The following is a 7,047-nucleotide window of genomic DNA, read 5'->3' on the forward strand; positions in this document are numbered from 1 at the left end:
AGATGATGACCTGCCGGTGGAAGGAACGGAGCACAATAAAGCTTCTATACCTAGCTGTCAAATGTGAAGACTCGGTGGTAACCCGAGTATTGGTGGATAACGGCTCAAGCGCCAATATTTGTCCATTATCCACCCTGGACCAGTTAAAGATTGACCGTGGAAGAATCCGGGAGAATAGCATCTGTGTCCGGGGGTTTGACGGAAACGGAACAGCCACTGTGGGGGATGTTGTACTTGAACTGACCATTGGTCCGGTCCTGTTTACCATGGAATTCCAGGTATTGGACGCCACGGTATCTTACAACTTGCTGTTAGGACGACCTTGGATTCATGCAGCTAAAGCGGTGCCTTCCACCCTACATCAGACAGTGAAGTTCGAGTGGGAAAGACAAGAGGTCGTGTTGCACGGCGAGGATACAACATGCACCATGAGCGGAACCATTGTGCCTTTCATAGAGACCACTGATGACAAAGGTCCTTGGGTCTACCAGATTTTCAATACAGGGTCGGCCAACAAAATTTCTGAAGGAGAAATCATCCCGCGCCCTAGGGTAGCTGCCGCAACAGTCATGATGGTATCAGAAATGCTGGGTAATGGATTTGTGCCGGGAAAAGGCCTGGGAGTTGAACTTCAAGGGATAGTCCAACCTGTTTCCCTTCCTAAGAATCTGGAAACCTTCGGGTTGGGGTTCAAACCAACCGCAGCAGACAGGAAGGAGGCGCGAAGAATGAAGAAGAGGGTCTGGTTTCTGCCTAAACCAGTGCCACGCCTCTCAAGGTCTTTTGTTAAAGCAAGTGCCAAGGGGTCAGTGATCCCAAAGATTCGAGGACCTTTGACCGGTATAAATGAAGACCTGAATCAGAGTTTTGAGAGGCTGTTCGCGGATGTCAGTATGGTGGAAGCTGGAGAAGATTCCAGCAGAGCAGAGATACAATTTGTGGGGCCTGAGGCCAAGACCAACAATTGGACGGTTACTCCTCTTCCTGTCCGAGGGGAGTCTTGGTAGTAGGCTTTGATTAATGTTTTGTTTGTTTATTTGTTTGATCGGATTATTCAAGGGTGTAATCCAAATTTTACTTTCGTTTTTGTAAAAGTGTGAACCCTTTTATCCCGCAAATTTAATAAAGTTCTCTTCTTTGGTCTCATTTTAATTTTTGTCTTGTTCTTTTTCCTTCTGAACAGTTCTCTTTTTACTGGTTCTAATGACATGGCATGCACAGCGGATCTTCGACCTAGTCTAATAAATCAATCTGAAATCGACTCAATGATGCAAAAGGTCGTTTGTGACGATGAATCTGAATGTGACGAAGGTGAAGCCTTCGAAGAAATAAACAGAGAACTGTGCCAGTTTGAAGAGAAACCCAAGCCTAACTTAAATGACACCGAGGCGGTGAATCTAGGAGACGCTGATAACGTCCAAGAGACCAAAATTAGCATCCACATTGAGCCGAATGTCAGAGCAGAATTGATCAAAACTCTCAGGGAATTCAAAGACGTTTTTGCCTGGTCATATGATGATATGCCTGGATTAAGCACCAATTTAGTGGTTCACAAATTACCCACTGACCCGGCATACCCTCCGGTCAAGCAAAAACTAAGGAAATTTAAAACAGAAATGAGTGTAAAGATCAAGGAAGAAGTGATTAAGCAGTTACAAGCGAAGGTCATTCGGGTCACTCGATATCCCGAGTGGTTGGCCAATGTGGTACCAGTCCCAAAGAAGGATGGAAAAATCAGGGTGTGCGTTGATTACCGCAACCTCAACAAAGCAAGTCCCAAGGACAATTTTCCGCTGCCCAACATTCATATCTTAATCGACAATTGCGCAGGGCGCGAGATCGGATCCTTTGTGGATTGCTATGCAGGTTATCATCAGATCCTAATGGATGAGGAGGATGCTGAGAAGACAGCGTTTATTACGCCATGGGGAACCTACTGCTATCGGGTAATGTCGTTCGGGTTAAAGAACGCTGGGGAAACATACATGCGAGCAATGACTGCCGTGTTTCATGACATGATACACAAGGAAATTGAGGTGTACGTCGATGATGTGATCATCAAATCTTGGCGTCGGGAGGACCATGTAGCAGACCTAAGGAGATTTTTCCAAAGACTCCGAAGGTATGATATCAAGCTTAACCCGGCCAAATGCGCATTCGGGGTTCCATCAGGAAAGTTGCTAGGATTCATCGTCAGTCGACGGGGGATTGAGTTAGACCCATCCAAAATTGAATCCATCCGAGATTTGCCACCGCCAAGGAACAAAACAGAGGTAATGAGTTTGCTGGGTAGACTCAATTACATCAGCAGGTTCATCGCTCAACTCACAGCAACTTGTGAGCCCATATTTCGGCTACTGAGAAAGGATGCTGCAGTAGGTTGGACAGCAGAGTGTCAGGAGGCTTTCGACCAAATCAAAGGGTATCTGTCTAATCCACCCGTATTGGTCCCACCTAAGCCCGGGAAACCCCTAATCCTTTACCTGACGGTCTTGGAAAATTCATTTGGTTGTGTACTGGGGCAACATGATGACACAGGAAGGAAGGAGCAGGCCATCTACTATCTTAGCAAGAAATTCACAGTGCATGAGGTCAAGTACACTCAACTCGAGAAAACATGCTGCGCCCTAACTTGGGTAGCTCAGAAGTTGAAGCACTACCTGTCTTCATATACTACTTATCTCATATCCCGCTTGGACCCATTGAAGTATATCTTTCAGAAACCTATGCCCACGGGAAGGTTGGCAAAATGGCAAATTCTGCTCACAGAGTTTGATATCATCTATGTGACGAGGACGGCCATGAAAGCCCAGGCGCTGGCAGACCATTTGGCCGAGAATCCCGTTGATGAAAAATACGAGCCCTTAAGAACGTATTTTCCTGACGAAGAGGTGATGCATACGAATGAGTTGGAATTACCCGAGGAACCAGGTTGGAAGCTTTTCTTCGATGGAGCTGCAAACGCAAAAGGGGTTGGAATAGGAGCAGTACTCATTTCTGAAACAGGACGGCATTATCCTGTTACGGCTCAACTACGCTTCTATTGCACCAACAATATGGCCGAATATGAGGCTTGCATTCTGGGTCTGCGCTTGGCTGCCGACATGGATGTCCAAGACGTCTTGGTCTTGGGAGACTCGGACCTCTTGGTACATCAAATTCAGGGTGAATGGGAAACACGAGATCTAAAGCTCATACCATACCGACAATGCTTGCATGATCTGAGCAAGCAATTTCGATCGGTAAAGTTCAAACACATCCCGAGAGTTCACAATGAGGTTGCGGATGCCTTGGCCACCTTGGCATCAATGCTGCACCACCCTGACAAAATGTATGTTGATCCTCTACACATCCAGGTCCGTGATCAGCACGCCTACTGCAATGCCATAGAAGAAGAAGCAGATGGCGAACCCTGGTTTCATGATATCAAGGAATACCTCAGGATGGGGATATATCCAGAACATGCCTCTGGAGACCAAAAAAGAGCCCTCCGGCGGTTGTCGAATGGTTTCTTCCTCAGTGGGGGAATATTGTACAAAAGAACCCCGGATCTGGGATTGTTGAGATGCATAGATGCCGGGCAGGCAACGTCGGTTATGGCAGAAGTACATGCTGGAGTTTGTGGGCCACACATGAGCGGATATGTATTGGCAAGAAAAATCCTTCGAACAGGGTGTTATTGGCTCACCATGGAACACGACTGTATCACTTTCGTGAGGAAATGCCATCAGTGCCAGATACATGGAGACTTGATTCATTCTCCGCCAACAGAGTTACATACGATGTCAGCACCCTGGCCGTTTGTAGCATGGGGCATGGATGTCATTGGGCCCATCGAGCCAGCAGCGTCCAACGGTCATAGGTTCATTCTAGTGACCATTGATTACTTCACCAAATGGGTTGAGGCTAAAACCTTCAAATCAGTAACCAAGAAGGCAGTGGTGGACTTTGTTCACTCCCATATCATCTGCAGATTTGGGATCCCAAAAGTGATCATCACGGACAACGGTGCGAATCTTAATAGCAGCTTGATGAGAGAGGTATGCCAACAATTCAAGATTACACACCGCAATTCCACCCCATATCGTCCTAAGGCGAATGGAGCAGTCGAAGCAGCCAATAAGAATATCAAGAAGATACTGCGAAAAATGGTGGAAGGGTCCAGACAATGGCACGAGAAGTTACCCTTTGCCTTGTTGGGTTACCGCACTACCGTCCGGACTTCCATAGGCACAACTCCTTATTTGTTGGTGTATGGAACTGAGGCCGTGATACCAGCGGAGGTCGAAATTCCGTCCCTCCGAATTGTCGCTGAAGCCGGGATTGATGATGATGAATGGGTCAAGGCTCGATTGGAACAGTTGAGCCTGCTAGATGAGAAAAGATTGGCAGCAGTGTGCCATGGTCAGCTGTACCAAAAGAGAATGGCAAGAGCGTATAATAAGAAGGTGCGCCCCAGGAAGTTTGAAGTAGGGCAGCAAGTATTGAAGAAGATCCTCCCACATCAGGTCGAGGCAAAGGGCAAATTCGCCCCAAATTGGCAAGGGCCTTATATCGTGACCAGAATATTGTCCAACGGTGCTTTGTGTTTGACAGATGTCGAAGGTAGATGTGTCGACATGGCTATCAATTCAGATGCAGTCAAGAGATATTATGCGTAATTTCTTTAATTATGGCAATTTTTGGTTTATTTGTTTGTATTTGGCATTTGTTGAATAATGAGATGACGGAGGCAATTCTTTCTTATACCCAAACACTGTTTAACCCTTGCTTCCCCCTTTTGAGCCTTAAGTTATTCTTTCATACCCCTCTTTTGGAATCACTAATGGGAAAGATATGAAAAAGAAAAGAGAAGAAAAGAAAGGAAAAGAAAAGGGAAAAGAAAAGAAAAGAAAATGAAAAGAAAGAAAAGAAAAATCAAGGAATATAAAACCGTGGGAACTACGTTTGACCTGATTCCTCAAAGAGGATACGTAGGCGCCTCACGGCTCGGTCATAGTATGCATCATAGCAAATATAGGATGCATAATGTACATAGTGGGCACAATATAGCACAATATGCGTAACGCCCGTAGCTCAACATAAGCGTAAAAAAAATAAATTCCCCAAGTAAGAAAACTGGGGCAGAGGTTATGTTTTAAGTTCCAACAAAGGTTTGATTCCAAAAGTTGTAGCACATCACCCTTCAAGTTGTTTTCATTTTTATAGCCTTTCTTCAAACCTACACCAAAACCAACATCAACATCCAAAAGACCTCCCGATCAATGTTCGAGAGATGCCAAGTCCGGCAAATAAGGCCGAGAATAATACACCGATCCCCAGCAAAGAAGAGGATCGTAAGACTGGGAATGAGTTGATAGTCAAAAGAATCCCCGGAAGAGAGGGTCGTATCTACAACACCCCGGATTCCTCGAAAGAAATAAAATGAGAGAGTCTTATCGGTGAAAACCTTCACAGGCACCGAGAGGCGATGTAAGATGAGGGATATGAAATGAGAGAGTCTTATTGGTGAAAACCTTCACAGGCACCATAAGGCGCCGGGAGATGAGAGAAAAGAGAGAGTCTCATTAGTGAAAACCCCTCGAAGGGCACTATGAGGCGACAAGACAGATCAGCAAAGCTACCACATTCGAAACGAAATGAACACTCCTTTATCATCCCCAGCAAGTCAAACCATCGAGCAGATCAATTGATACAAATAGACTGGGTCGGAATCTATGGTGCACGCCATGATCACGGGGACCAGTTGTGTCCTCCAGATAAGTTCTTTGGATTGTCTCCTCCCACAAAATATTGGTTCAGAAAGTTTTTCTCTTTTCCATATCTTTATTTCTTTTCCTAAAATGTGTCTTGAAAGGATTTTTCAAAGCTTACTACCAGAAACCGAAGGGGAATTCATCCCAATGCAGGATAATACAAACAGTCTTAAGGGCCGGTCCCAGGCAATGCAGTGATTGTTGCCCGGAAATTTTGGAAGAAGTAAGCTCCAAAAGGGAGTGGTTCCGGGAGTTAGAAGCAGACTCCCACATCATGTGTTTAAAGAGAAAGCAGAAAAGGGGATAAATTGAAAACCAATCCCCAGCAGGTAGAGACCCCCAACAGGCAACTTTTCCCGCCAACCAATTATGGGGACAAAGAGCAAGAAAGGGGGAAGAGAGAAAGACGGCTCGCCAGAAAGGCACCCTCTACCACCACGATTAAAACTGATTAAATCCTTTTGTCTGCTGCAGGAAAACAAAGGATTGATGATGGCAGCAAGATGCACCGCCATGGAAGTCACCAAAAACCGGGGCAGAAAATTTTCTGCCAATTGTCGAAAATTTTCTCGGAAGAACGGGAAAGCAATTGGAATACTTTTAAGTTCTAGGTCACCCACCAGTATAATGCGGGAATACTTTTAAGTTCTAGGTCGCCCACCAGTATAATGCGGGAATACATTTAAGTTCTAGGTCGCCCACCAGTATAATGCGGGAATACATTTAAGTTCTAGGTCGCCCACCAGTATAATGCGGGAATACATTTTAAGTTCTAGGTCGCCCACCAGTATAATGCGGGAATACTTTTAAGTTCTAGGTCGCCCACCAGTATAATGCGGGAATACTTTTAAGTTCTAGGTCGCCCACCAGTATAATGCGGGAATACTTTTAAGTTCTAGGTCGCCCACCAGTATAATGCGGGAATACTTTTAAGTTCTAGGTCGCCCACCAGTATAATGCGGGAATACATTTTAAGTTCTAGGTCGCCCACCAGTATAATGCGGGAATACATTCAAGTTCTAGGTCGCCCACCAGTATAATGCGGGAATACATTTTAAGTTCTAGGTCGCCCACCAGTATAATGCGGGAATACATTTAAGTTCTAGGTCGCCCCCAGTATAATGCGGGAATACATTTAAGTTCTAGGTCGCCCACCAGTATAATGCGGGAATAAATTTAAGTTCTAGGTCGCCCACCAGTATAATGCGGGAATACATTTTAAGTTCTAGGTCGCCCACCAGTATAATGCGGGAATACATTCAAGTTCTAGGTCGCCCACCAGTATAATGCG

The sequence above is a fragment of the Nicotiana sylvestris genome, chromosome 4 (assembly GCF_000393655.2).
Source record: "Nicotiana sylvestris chromosome 4, ASM39365v2, whole genome shotgun sequence".
Taxonomy (NCBI): Eukaryota; Viridiplantae; Streptophyta; class Magnoliopsida; order Solanales; family Solanaceae; genus Nicotiana; species Nicotiana sylvestris.